Here is a 14,774-nt window from a genome sequence, read left to right on the forward strand (position 1 = left end):
TCACAAAATTTGGACTTGTATCGGGGATCTAATAGTGTGGCAAGCCAGTAGTCATCATCACTTCTAATTTTGACAATACGAGGGTCATGTTGGAGGTAGTGCAGCAAGAAGGCGCTTATGTGTCTTGCGCAGCCATGTGGACCAAGTCCACTCTGTGTTTGTGGCATAGAGATGCTATCCGTTTTTTCTTCCTGTGACATCTCCCCCCAACCTCTTTCAACTGAAATTTGACCAAGGTCTCCCTCATCCGCTGAGTCTTCCATGTCCATGGACAGTTAGTCCTCCATTTCTTCATGTTCTCCTGCACCTTCCTCAACATTTCGCCTGCTACCATGCGCCCTTGTTGATCCCTGTCCCCCATGGTCCCATGCCTGCCGCATTGGTGATGATGAACGTCTGGACCTTGTTGATGTTGTTGTCTCTTGCGCATATGAATCCTCCTGTAGTTCCTCTCCTTCCTGTTGTCCCACTCCCTGACACCGAATAGTGTTTAGCGTGTACTCCAGCATGTAAATGACTGGAATTGTCATGCTGATAATGACATTGTCAGCGCTAAACATATTCGTCGTTATGTCGAAACTGTGCAGAAGGGTGCATAGGTCCTTGATCTGAGACCACTCCATCAGGGTGATCTGCCCCACCTCTGCATCTCGTTGGCCCAGGCTATACTTCATGACGTATTGCACCAGGGCTTGACGGTGCTGCCACAGTTGCTGTAACATGTGGAGAGTCGAATTACAGCGTGTCGGCATATCGCATTTCAGGCGATGAACCGGCAGGCCGAAAGACTTCTGAAGCGATGCAAGCCGCTCAGCAGCGGTGGTTGAACGGCGGAAGTGAGCAGACAGTTTTCGTGCCCTATTCAGAAGGCCATCTAGGCCGGGATAGTGTGTTAAAAATTGCTGGACAACAAGGTTCAACACGTGAGCCATACAAGGCACGTGTGTCACCTTGCCCAGGCGAAGGGCCGCACCCAGGTTTGCAGCATTGTCGCACATGGCCTTACCAGGCTGCAGGTTTAGTGGAGACAAACATTTACCAAACTCAGTCTCCAGAGCTGCCCACAACTCAGCCGCTGTGTGACTCTTAGTTCCAAGACATTTCAAGATAAAGACCGCCTGATGCCGTTGCGCTATGCTGCCAGCATAGTAATAAGGGGTGCGTGATTCCTTCTGCGCAGTGAGAACGCTGGTGGCCTGACCAGGCAGGCTTGGGGCGGAGGTGGAGGACCCAGACGAGGTGTAGGAAGCAGAAGCAGTGGCGGAACTTGGACAGACAGAGGATTGACACACAAGTCGTGGGGACGGAAAGACTTGTGCAGCAGACCCTTCCCCATCTATCACCATAGTTACCCAGTGCCCTGTCAGCGACATGTAACGTCCCTGTCCATGCTTACTGGTCCAAGTATCGGTGGTAAAATGCACCCGTTCACACACAGAGTTTCTCAAGGAAGCGGTGATGTTGTGTGCGACATGCTGGTGTTGCGCAGGCACACCTTTCTTAGAGAAGTAGTGGCGACTGGGCATCTAAGGTCTCTAAAATCCTGTGTGTCCACCAGGCGGAAAGGCAGCATTTCGGTAGCCAAGAGCTTACAGAGGGATAAAGTCAACCTCTTAGCTTTGTCATGGGTCGCAGGAAATGGCCTTTTATTTGTCCACATCTGAGGGACATAGATCTGGCTGCTGTGTGTAGACGGTGTTGAGTAGGGTGTCCCTGGAAAAATGCAGCTTTGTGAGGAAAGTGTAGGCGTAGACATGATGTTGCCTTCATCCAACGTTGGTGCTATCGATGTCTGAGAGAGCTGTACACACGCACTTGTTTCCCCTTCCAAACCAACTGATGACCTACCAAGCAAACTGCCTGTTGCGGTTACAGTGGTGGAAGTTGTGCATGGAAAACCAGGTGTGACAGCTGTCCCCAAAGTCCTAAAAGAGGAAGAGCGCGCGGATGCACTGGAAGGGGCGGGCGGTGGATGGTTCGCTCCGCTAGGCCGTATTGCAGCACGGTGAGCTTCCCACTGGGACATATGATATTTATTCATGTGACGATTCATGGAAGAAGTTGTCAAACTGCTGAGGTTTTGTCCTTTACTAACAGAATCACGACAAATTTTACAGATCACATAATTTGGGCGATCTTTTGCTATGCCAAAAAAGGACCAGGCTACGCAAGGCTTAGAGGGCATGCGACCTGCTGATCCACCCTGACTAGTGCTTAGAGGCACAGTGGTGGATCAGGATGCAGTTGTAGACGTGCTATTAGTACTCCGACTCTGTCCAGGAAGGTGCAAGGTAACTTCGTCGTCAGTTGCATCATTCTCCACCGCCTCTGTTGACCTCCTCGAGTGCCTGACTGTGGGTTGACAGTAAATGGGATCTAGAACTTCCTGATCAATTGTTGTGTTTGCACTCCCCTCACCCTCAGACCGAGCCTCTTCTTGCCCTGACTGAATATTTAAGTTGTCATCCCAATCTGGTATCTTCGTCTCATCGTCATCAGTTTTTTCCTCATTGTCTATAACAACAGGTGTTACAGTTTGTGAATAAGGGTCATCATTATGCTCAGAAACTTGATCGTCACGGCCTGAATCAGAGTCACAAAGGTTCTGGGCATCACTGCAGACCATTTCCTGGTCTGTACTCACTGTAGCTTGGGAGCACACCTCTTATTCCCAGGCTATAGTGTGACTGAACAGCTCTGCAGACTCAGCCATCTCAGTTCCACCATACTGTGCAGGGCGGATGGAGACTTCAGAGCTGGGAGAAAGCAAGTGTGATTTGGATGACAACTCAGAGGACTGGTGTTTTTTGGATGTGGTAGTTGAGGTGGCGGAGAGGGGACTTGTTGGACCACTTGAGATCTATTCAAGCATTTTCTTTCTTTGGCCATCATCTACCTTTGTTCCAGTTGTTTGTGTCCGTAAAAAATGGAGCACATCGGATTGTCTACGGTAAGTAGTAGACATCTTACTTTTGCTGGAAGATGGTCTATCTTCAGCAGATGTTAATGGAGCTTTGCCACCTTCCCCACGGACAAACCCTTTTTTTCCTTTTCCAACATGCCTCTTCCCCTTTCCACCAGCATCTGTCATTTTGCCACTCATTTTGATTGCGACAAGATTGGGCACTTAAAATGTGGTAATAAAAATTGAGAGGTGGTGTAGATTGCAGCGGTGGTCTATCTTTATTAACAGCAGAATAAACAAAAATAACTATCCCTGACAATGCAACTACGGCCCTTAAACTGGCAGCATAGTTTGATATTAGAATGGCTTAGTAACAATGAGCTTCCGTGTGCAATGCAGAGGTGCTGCAAATAGATTTGCACTAGTGGGACACTAATGGAAGTCCAACAGCCACTTTTAGGGTGCCCCTAAGCTTACTCAGTGTTTGCTAGTATAATGGCCTAGTAACAATGAGTTTGAGTGTGCAATGCAGAGGTGCTGCAAATAGATATGCGCTAGTGGGACACTAATGGAAGTCCAACAGCCACTTTCAGGATGCCACTAAGTTTACTCAGTGTTTGCTAGTATAATGGCTTAGTAACAATGAGTTTGAGTGTGCAATGCAGAGGTGCTGCAAATAGATTTGCACTAGTGTGACACTAATGGAAGTCCAACAGCCACTTTTAGGATGCCATCAAGTTTACTCAGTGTTTGCTAGTATAATGTCTTAGTAACAATGAGTTTGAGTGTGCAATGCAGAGGTGCTGCAAATAGCTATGCAACAGTGGGACAATAATGGAAGTCCAACAGCCACTTTTAGGATGCCACTAAGTTTACTCAGTGTTTGCTAGTATAATGACTTAGTAACAATGAGTTTGAGTGTGCAATGCAGAGGTGCTGCAAATAGATTTGCACTAGTGGGACACTAATGGAAGTCCAACAGCCCCTTTTAGGATGCCCCTAAGCTTCCTCAGTGTTTGCTATTATAATGGCTTAGTAACAATGAGCTTGAGTGTGTAAAGTGCAGGAGGGTACAGTGGCAGGGTTGTGGGTCAGTGTACAGGAAAGGAAGCCTCACTTTCTATCCCTCCTACAAGGGCTAATATAAACTTCTATCCCTATTCTGTTTAGCGCTGTGTGTAGAGCGTACACAGCAGTATCGGAGACAGGAGCTACGCCAGCGGTGACTGACACCCAGACGCAGAAGGCAGATAATGGCGTCCGGACGGGCAGATACCCGTTTTTATAATGCAGGGACATGTGACATGTACATCCTATCACACATGCCGTTGCTTCTCTGGCTATAAGTCTACTTAGCTGTGTGTGTGTCTGGGATTGGCTGACATGCTGGCCCGCCCAACTACACGCGCACGCTTAGGGAAGGAAGACAAGGAAAAAGAAAAAAAAATGGCGATCGCCATTATCCCAGCAGCAGTGATTTGAATGCGCTGTTCCCGCACATTATACGCTGAAATTTCATAATAGTGTGAGGCACAAAGTGACTTACACTATTACAGCGGAAAGCCAGCTAGTAATTAGCTTGGCTTTTTGCTGCTAGAACCGTTCTCGAACGTAACTAGAACTATCGAGCTTTAGCAAAAAGCTCGAGTTCTAGTTCGATCTAGAACAACCCCCAAAATCACTCGAACTGCGAACTGGAGAACCACGAACCACGAACAGCGCTTAACTCTATTTACTACCCATGTGTCATCCTGGGGAGAGTAAATGCTTGTGTATTTTGAATGTGCTTGATGCAAATCTACCTGTGAAGAGAACAACTGGGGCACAAGTGCTGCCACTGAAGGGTTGTCTGTGTGGCCCAATTTTTGGAAAAAAGGGCGACTCCGCTTGAAGTAACCCTTGCTTGCTGTGTTTCTAAAAATGATCCAAGATGAACAGATCTGGGATCAGTAAAGACTTTGCTACCTTCCCCGGTGTCATCCTGGGGACAGTTAAGGATGGCGTATTTTTGAATGTGCTTGATGCAAATCTACCTGTGAAGTGTACAACTGGGGCACAATTGCTGCCACTGAAGGGGTGGGTGTCTGTGTGGCCCATTTTTTTTGGAAAAAAGGGAGAATCTGCTTGGAGTAACCCTTGCTTGCTGTGTTTTTAAAAAGGAGCCAAGATGAACAAGTCATGTTTCAGCAAAGACTTTGCTACCTACCCCGGTGCCATCCTAAGGACAGTTAAGGATGGTGTATTTTTGAATGTGCTTGATGCAAATCTACCTGTGAAGTGTACGACTGGGGCACAAGTGCTGCCACTGAAGGGGTGGGTGTCTGTGTGGCCCAATTTTTGGAAAAAAGGGAGACTCCGCTTGTAGTAACCTTTGCTTGCTGTATTTCTAAAAATGATCTAAGATGAACAGATCTGGGATCAGTAAAGACTTTGCTATCTACCCCGGTGTCATCCTGGGGACGGTTAAGGATGGCGTATTTTTGAATGTGCTTGATGCAAATCTGCCTGTGAAGTGTACGACTGGGGCACAAGTGCTGCCACTGAAGGGGTGGGTGTCTGTGTGGCCCAATTTTTGGAAAAAAGGGAGACTGCGCTTGGAGTAACCCTTGCTTGCTGTGTTTCTGAAAATGATCCAAGATGAACAGATCTGGGATCAGTAAAGACTTTGCTACCTACCCCGGTGTCATCCTGGGGACAGTTAAGGATGGCGTATTTTTGTATTTTTGAATGTGCTTGATGCAAATCTACCTGTGAAGTGTACAACTGGGGCACAAGTGCTGCCACTGAAGGGGTGGGTGTCTGTGTGGCCCAATTTTTGGAAAAAAGCGAGACTCTGCTTGGAGTAACCCTTGCTTGCAGTGTTTTTAAAAAGGAGCCAAGATGAACAAGTCATGTTTCAGCAAAGACTTTGCTACCTACCCCGGTGCCATCCTGGGGACTGTTAAGGATGGCGTATTTTTGAAAGTGCTTGATGCAAATCTACCTGTGATGTGTACGACTGGGGCACAAGTGCTGCCACTGAAGGGGTGTCTGTGTGGCCCAATTTTTGGAAAAAAGGGAGACTCCGCTTTGAGTCACCTTGCAGTGTTTTACATCATTTTAGATCATACCATGCCTATATCTGTGTCTCCTCCTCTTTTTCATTGTCCAGCTCTTTTGTTTTCGCATGAGTATATGTCCTTGTCACTTTCACATGTGTTTGTGTTGTGTTTTGAGTTGTTTGTCACCTTTTGGACACCTTTGAGGGTGTTTTCTAGGTGTTTTTATGTGTTTGTGATTGCCTCCCATTGTTTCCTATGCGGTTCGAGTGGTTCGCCGAACCAAACGCGAACCGGACCTCAGTTCGAGGAACCGAACTCGAGCCAAACCACGACCGCTTTGCTCATCTCTAGCCTTTATTCCTGTTGCCAGTATGATTACAGCAATACTAGATTTATACTGTTTTTTTTTACTTTTGGCTACCATCATGCTAAAAATGTTTTTTCACAAAATAAAGATTTATTGCATCACAGAATATTCAAAACTATAGTTTGTTTTTTTTTTTGCCGATCGAGAGAGATTGTTTTTTTTTGTGGGATGAGTTGGAATTTTTATTGGAACCATTTTGGGCCACATAGTATTTTTTCATTGCATTTTATTCCACTTTTTGTGAAATCATGAAGAAACATAAATTTGAGAGTTGTTTTTTTTTGTTTAATTTTTGTTTCACACCGTTCACAGTTTCATAAAAGTAATAAAATGTAGAAAATGGCGTGCACACATATATTAAACAAGGTGCATGCAACCTTAAAGAATGCAAAAGTGATATTTTATGGATTTATAACATACACTATGTACAATTTCAACAGGCATACTGCGACTTAACTGTGATGTTTAGACCCAATTTCGTCCTAATTAGTGATGAGCGAGTAGTGAAATACTCGGACTCGCTGTACTTGTAACGAGTAGATCCTAATACTTGGGTACTTGTTACAAGTAGTGAGTCCAATGTAAGTCAATGGAAAATACGAGTAATTGTCTGCTGGACCCTGTAAAGTGGTCTGGGGGCTGAGTAAAAGGCTGAAATGGATGCATGATTGTTTAAAAACCGGGTGGGGAAAAAGTGCTAGCGCAGCTTGCCATGCTCTGTCAGCGGTGACTCGCTCATGACAGTGGCCATCCTGTAGGCAGTGGAGCTCAGGCACATGGCGCTGTGTACGGCGCTGTAGTCCCTGATCTTCCTGGCGGTGTAACAGACTGCAGCAGCCAGAGCTGTACATAGTAAGAAAGCCTGCGGAGACATCATCACATGTTTCTCAACGCTGGCAGGAAACTAACCATGTCTTTCACCGGGAAGGAACAACCACAGGAAGGGCAGTCTCCAGTCAAGGAGACCACCTATGCCAAACATGGTATCCATCCACAGACAGCTGTTTCGGGGTATTTGCCCCTCATCAGTGTGGAGTTGGAAACTGGCTAGTGGGAGCAATGCCTAGTAGAAGACTACATAAGCAAGGATGGTTGACCTTAGGGAGATCAACATCCAACACCGCGGAGACACCATCACGTGTTTCTCAACGCAGTGATTCTAGAGCAATGCTCCCAGGGAAATATTCAAAACAAGAAAGCCTGCGGAGACACCATCACACGTTTCTCAACGCTGGCAGGAAACTAGCCAGGTCTTTCACCGAGAAGGAACAACCACGGGAAGGGCAGTCTATAGTCAAGGAGATCACCTATGCTAAACATGGTATCCATCCACAGACAGCTGTTTCCGGGTATTTGCCCCTCATCAGTGTGGAGTAGAAAACTGGCTAGTGGGAGCAATGCCTAGTAGAAGACTACATATGCAAGGATGGTTGACCTTAGGGAGATCAACATCCAACACCGCGGAGACACCATCACGTGTTTCTCAACGTAGTGATTCTAGAGCAATGCCATCTGGGAAATATTAAAAAAAAGAAAGCCTGCGGAGACACCATCACATGTTTCTCAATGCTGGCAGGAAACTAGCCAGGTCTTTCACCGGGAAGGAACAACCACGGGAAGGGCAGTCTCCAGTCAAGGAGACCACCTATGCTAAACATGGTGTCCGTCCACAGACAGCTGTTTTGGGGTATTTGCCCCTCATCAGTGTGCTCTAGAATCACTGCATTGAGAAACACGTGATGGTGTCTCCACGGTGTTGGATGTTGATCTCCCTAAGGTCAACCATCCTTGCTTATGTAGTCTTTTACTAGGCATTGCTCCCACTAGCCAGTTTCCTACTCCACACTGATGAGGGGCAAATACCCCGAAACAGCTGTCTGTGGATGGATACCATGTTTGGCATAGGTGGTCTCCTTGACTGGAGACTGCCCTTCCCATGGTTGTTCCTTCTCAGTGAAAGACCTAGCTAGTTTCCTGCCAGCATTGAGAAACATGTGATGGTGTCTCCGCAGGCTTTCTTGTTTTGAATATTTCCCAGATGGCATTGCTCTAGAATCACTACGTTGAGAAACACGTGATGGTGTCTCCACGGTGTTGGATGTTGATCTCCCTAAGGTCAACCATCCTTGCTTATGTTGTCTTTTACTAGGCATTGCTCCCACTAGCCAGTTTCCTACTCCACACTGATGAGGGGCAAATACCCCGAAACAGCTGTCTGTGGATGGATACCATGTTTGGCATAGGTGGTCTCCTTGACTGGAGACTTCCCTTCCCATGGTTGTTCCTTCCCAGTGAAAGACCTGGCTAGTTTCCTGCCAGCATTGAGAAACATGTGATGGTGTCTCCGCAGGCTTTCTTGTTTTGAATATTTCCTAGGAGGCATTGTTCTAGAATCACTGCGTTGAAAAACACGTAATGGTGTCTCCGCAGTGTTGGATGTTGATCTCCCTAAGGTCAACCATCCTTTCTTCTAGAGCTGTACATAGATCCACTGACGGTGCATGGACTAGGAGGCTGTAGAAACATTCAAAGATTTAGGAGTGTCCAGCAGCTACGTCCGTAAGGATTTATAAAAGCACAAAGGTTTTCAGCTCACCCACCGGACCGTACAACGATCCTTCAGCAGCAAGGATGACTGGAACTGGGCATCCTGAGCAGACCATGAAAACAAAGAGTCTAGCGCTTCTAGAATCACAGGAGACCGCTGTCTCCCTATGGACTATATGTGTGACAACATGCTGTACCCATAACTTATATGAAATCTAACTGGAATTCTTACCTGGCAGTCTCCTGTGATTCTCGGAGTGCTGGACTCTTTGTTTCCATAAGGATTAATAGGAGAATTTCTTTTTCTTTAAAAATCCATATTTATTAGGGTCCCATTAAAAAGTTCATGGTTAAAATCAACCATCGTTGTGCGATGTAACGTGTTTTGGACCAGTCAGGTCCTTATTGACTGTTGTGTATAAGCACCTGACTGCACAAGCACCGGGCAGTGGGGCGCGCCGCACCAGCGAGCAAAGGACCCGGGCGGGGAGCGTGCATCAGCTAATTGTTTAAAAAAGCTGGTGGCTTTTTACCGCCCGGCTTTTAAACTATCAGGCATCCATTTCAGCCTTTTACTCAGCCCCCAGACCACTTTGTAGGGTCCAGCAGACAATTACTCACATTTTCATTTTGACTTACATTGGACTTGCTACTCCTAACAAGTAATTACAAGGATACTCGTGGAGTAACGAGTACCCCGAATACCGTACTACTCAGTGAGTACCAAGTATTAACGAGTATACTCGCTCATCCCTAGTCTTAAGGGTGCTTTACACGCTGCGACATCGCTAACGATATATCGTCGGGGTCACGTTCTTAGTGATGCACATCTGGTGCCGTTAGCGACATCGCAGCGTGTGACACCAAGGAGCGACGATCAACGAGCGCAAAAACGTGACAAATTGTTGCTCGTTGACACATCGGTCCTTTTCAAAATATCGTTGCTGCTGCAGGTACAATCTTGTTCGTCGTTCCTGAGGCATCACACATCGCTATGATGAACCGACAAACATCTCCTTACCTGCGATCACCGGCAATGAGAAAGGAAGGAGGTGGGCAGGAAATTCCGCTCGCTCATCTCCGCCCCTCCTCTGCTATTGGATGGCTCCCGTGTGACATCGCTGTGACGCCGCACAAACTGCCCCCTTAGAAAGGAGGCGGTTAGCCGGCCAGAGCGACGTTGCAGGGAAGGTAAGTCCATGTGACGGGTGTTAGCGATGTTGTGCGCCACGGGCAGACATTTGCTCATGATGCACAACCGACGGGGTCGCGTACACTCGCTAGCAATATCGGTACCGATATCGCAGCGTGTAAAGTACCCTTTAGTCATACACTCGCTCTGTTGTATGTGTGATAAATGTCTTATTTTTTTTAATCAATAGGATGCCACAAGAAGAAAACTACAGTACTTATCAGGTAAAGAAGGCAGATGGGTACTTGTAGTGGACCCGGGATACTAAAATGCCAATTGTCCATACAGGGACTTGGAGGCAAACAAGTTGGAAGCGTGTGTCAGCTTCTGGGGTTGCTTGTATGATTAAGCCAAAATTTGGTCAAAATGTCACAGTTAAGTAACAGTTTGCCTGTTGAAATTGTACATAGCATGTGTTATAAATCCATTAAATATCCCTTTGCATTCTATAAGAGTGTGCTGTAATTCATAAAAGTGATAAGACAGTTTTATTCTTTAGGTCAGTAAGATCATAGCAATACCACATTTACCATATTTTTCGGGCTATGAGACATACTTTTTTTACCCTCAAATGTTGGGGGAAAGTGGGGGGTGCGTCTTATAGTCTGAATGTAGGGCTGCGGGGAATGAGGGTGCTGCGGTGGAGCGGGTCATCGGCGGCACGGGCAGGCTGTAGCAGCCTGCCATGACCACGTGGACCCGCTCATTTAATATGCACGTCCATCATCCCGCCCATCATCTCTCATGCGCGTGTATTAAACAGCCTGCCCGCATGATCACCCCTGGCAACTACAGCCTGGAGTGATCATGTGCGGTTGTATTCACTGCCCCGCGTATCATCAGCGCGGAGTGCAGTGAATCAGTATAACTCACCGGCCATGATTCCTGCAGCACCACGATGTCCTCCTGTCTGTGCCGGCAGCAAGGAGTGTGGCCGGCTCCACACTCCAGAGCTGCTGCTGACACAGACGGAGGAGGAGCGATGCTGTAGGGAGTGAGGTAAGGTGAGTATGAACGTTTATTTTATTTTATGTGCCACAGGATGCGGGCTGTATACCAGGATGGGGGTATATAGCAGGATGGGGCTGTATAGCAGGATGGGGCTGTATAGGAGGATGAGGGCATATAGCAGGATGGGGGTATATGATGAAGATGGAAGTATATGATGAGGATGGGGGTATATGAGCAGGATGGGGGTATATTATGAGCAGGATGGGGATAAATGAGCAGGATGGGGTAAATGAGCAGGATGGTGGTAAATGAGCAGGATGGCAGTATATGAGCAGGATGCGGGTATATGAGCAGAATGGGGGTATATAGCAGGATGGGGGTATATAGCAGGATGAGGGTATATAGCAGGATGGGGGTATATAGCAGGATGGGGGTATATAGCAGAATGGAGGTATATAGCAGGATGGGGCAATATGCCAGGATGGGGGGTATAGCATGATGCGGCCATATGCCAGGATGGGGTATATAGCAGGATGCGGCCATATGCCAGTATAGGGGCTATACCAGATGAGGGACATACTGTATATACAAGGCAGGAGAATCATTATCAAGCTGGGGTACCTTAGTAGAGAATTTGGGGACATTACCCCCATAACAGTGTCAGCAGCAGATCCTCGCCCCATAACAGTGTGTCATGACCACATTTTTTGCTTAAAATTTTATTTTTCTATTTTCCTCCTCTAAAACCAGGGTGTGACTTATGGTCCGGTGCGTCTTATAGTCTGAAAAATACGGTATATAGCTTTTTTTGTGTTTTGCCGCTATTACACCATAATAACTGTTTTATAGAAAAAAAAATAGTTTTTGCATTGCTGTATTCTGAGAGCTATAGCTTATTTATTTGTCCACTGCTTGAGCTGTATGGTGGATTTCTTTTTGTGGGACAAGATGACATTTATTTTTTTACCCCACTGCCTCACCACTGCTGGTACTGCCGCCTCACCACCACCGGAGCTTCCGCATCACCACCGCCAGAGCTGCTGTCTCACCTCGAACCCCCCATTGTTTCCTCCCACTATCCTATAGAATTTAAGCTTGCAAATCTTCTCATGTACAGCACCATTGAATGAATGGTGCTTTATAAATAAATATTAATATTAACAATAATATACGTCCTAGGTTGGGAACTACTCCCTTTCTAGGATGTATATATACATCTAAGGTCCTGAAGGGGTTATTATTGTATAATAAAATTGTATTTAATAAAGGATTGACTATTTACATTTTATTGGTCACTTCACTTTTTGGCAAGGTTTTTCTCATACTTGCCTCTTTTTGTGTATCATTATGTTTATCTTTTGCAGTCGAGCATTTAGGTCCTACTTTTAGTTAGGACTCCTATTGTTCAAATAAAACAATATAGAAACACTGGGTATGCTAAGTATGGAAATATTGAATATTTGAAGAAATATAAAAATCATATTAACATATTTTTAAATAAAAAATATTTAAAATTAGAATACATTTGGATTACATTGCTGCTTTATAGAATAGTGTACATATAAAATGAAAGTAATAAGTGCACAAATGCAACAAAGGCATTGAACACGGTGTATCTATCTATCTATCATCTATTTGTCTGTCTAATATTTTGTGCTAAAAATAGTAATTATATTTTTTAAGTTTGCTAATATTAACCTAATTAACTGTAAAAGTACTAGTAAAAGCTTTCAGATCAGTTCATAAATGCTACAGGGGGTATTTTGTAAAAAGCAGCAGGAGAAAAATAAAAGGAATTGTGCTCTTTAAAGTACAGATTCTAGCGGGAACTAACCCTCAATTTGGCAGATACAAGCATTATTTCTTGAATAGAAGCCTACTAACCTATTATACTGCAAAAGTTAATTGTATAAAGTACTGTACATCCTATTGCTTCATGCTAATTGTGGCCATAGGGAATAAAGAACATCACCTAATCTGATTATAGCACTCACTGGCATCATAAAAAGTTAATATTTTTTGGCTTTTCATTTCAGGTTTAGTTTAAAAACTAGTCCCTGTAATTAGAGAAAAATGTTTAAAACCAAATGATTTCTGTTTCATTACTTCTCCATATTTATAGAGGTACAAGTTACAACCAGACATATTTATGTTAGATAATTGTCTATTAATCCATATAGGCAGTGTGGGTGTCCTTCTGTGACATCTGAACTATGCAGTAATAATTATATAATGAATTTAGCTAAATGACAGAATTTTTCTGCACTTGATGACATGACACAATGACAATGTACAACAAATCAAAATTATTTATTTCTAAATAATAATTAAAAAAAAGTGTGGTTCCCCGTATTTTTTATAACCAGCCAAGGTAAAGCAAACAGCTGTGGGATAGTATTATCAAGTTGGGAAGCCCCATAGATATTTTCCCAATCACAGCCTAAAAATAGCAGCCCGCAGTGTAATGGGGGTATATATCCCAATCGCCAGTCGGGGCCCAACGTGCTCCAGATGGTAATGGAGCTGCTGGCACCCTGTGGGTTAGGCGGAGACTAAAGAGCTGATGACTCGGGGGTGTGGCCTGGCCAGAGATGTGAGAACAAGCTAAGAGGAGAGCTCCCAGAACTTCCGATTATCCTGACTTCCACTGGGCCGTGGAGAGGACAAAAATCATCCCTGCAGCAACCAGAGACCACCCTGCACTTATTGCTCAGCTTGGACGGAGGTTACATGGCTGGGGGGACGAGCAGGAGGCAGAAGGAGGCGGCGGCAGGAATGGAAGGTACTGCACAAAATGGTGGTGGGACACAGACACCAGCCTCCAAGGTAGGGAGAGCTGCAGCCATGCATGCTACTGAAAAACTATCTGAGTATGCCAGGGGCACAGAATGCAGGGCTCCCACGGTACACAGAGATGCAGGAGTTAAACTTGGGAGCTCCAGGTAGCACAGCCCTCACAATGTAGTGGAGGAGGAAGGAGAAACTAATGCAGACTCATTATTATCACAGCAAGGCTTGCAAAACAAGCTGGAGCTCCCTACATCCATGCATAATAAATGTCCCCCTGAGCCTGCCACAATTCTGCGGGGTGCTGAGGCAACTCTGAAAGACGTGCTTGCAGCTGTAGCTCAAAATGGCTCTGTGATGACATCCCTCAGCTCCCAGATGGGCCAAATCATGGAGGAGTTATCTGGTGTGAAACAGAGCCTCCAAAAAGTGAATGACCGTATGATGGCGTCAGAGGGAAGAATCAGTGACTTAGAGGACAAAATGCCCCAGGTTACCCGTGACTCCCACAGGCATGATCAGCAACTGGCATTTCTATTTAACAAGACAGATGATGTAGAAAATAGATTGAGGAGAAACAATGTGCGGCTGATAGGGGTTCCAGAAAAAATGGAGGGCACAAATCTGTCAGAATTCTTTGAGAGATGGCTGCAAAAAATATTTGGCGCAGAGATCCTATCCCCCCTGTATGCTGTAGAGAGAGCCCACAGAGTGCTCACCAGACCCCTGCCTCCGGGAGCTCCTCCAAGACCTGTCCTGGTGAAACTGCTACATTATAAAGACCGGGATGCGATCCTTAGAGTGGCTAGAAACAAAGGCTCCATAACGGTGGACGGCCACAAAATATCCTTCTTTCCTGATTATTCAGTTGAAATTTCAAAAAGAAGAGCTCAATTCACAGATGTCAAACGACGCCTGAGAAATGCACAAGTCTCGTACTCCATGCTGTACCCAGTGAAGCTCAGGGTAGCTGCACTGCAAGAG

The sequence above is a fragment of the Anomaloglossus baeobatrachus genome, chromosome 1 (genome assembly GCF_048569485.1).
Source record: "Anomaloglossus baeobatrachus isolate aAnoBae1 chromosome 1, aAnoBae1.hap1, whole genome shotgun sequence".
In the NCBI taxonomy this organism is placed as follows: domain Eukaryota; kingdom Metazoa; phylum Chordata; class Amphibia; order Anura; family Aromobatidae; genus Anomaloglossus; species Anomaloglossus baeobatrachus.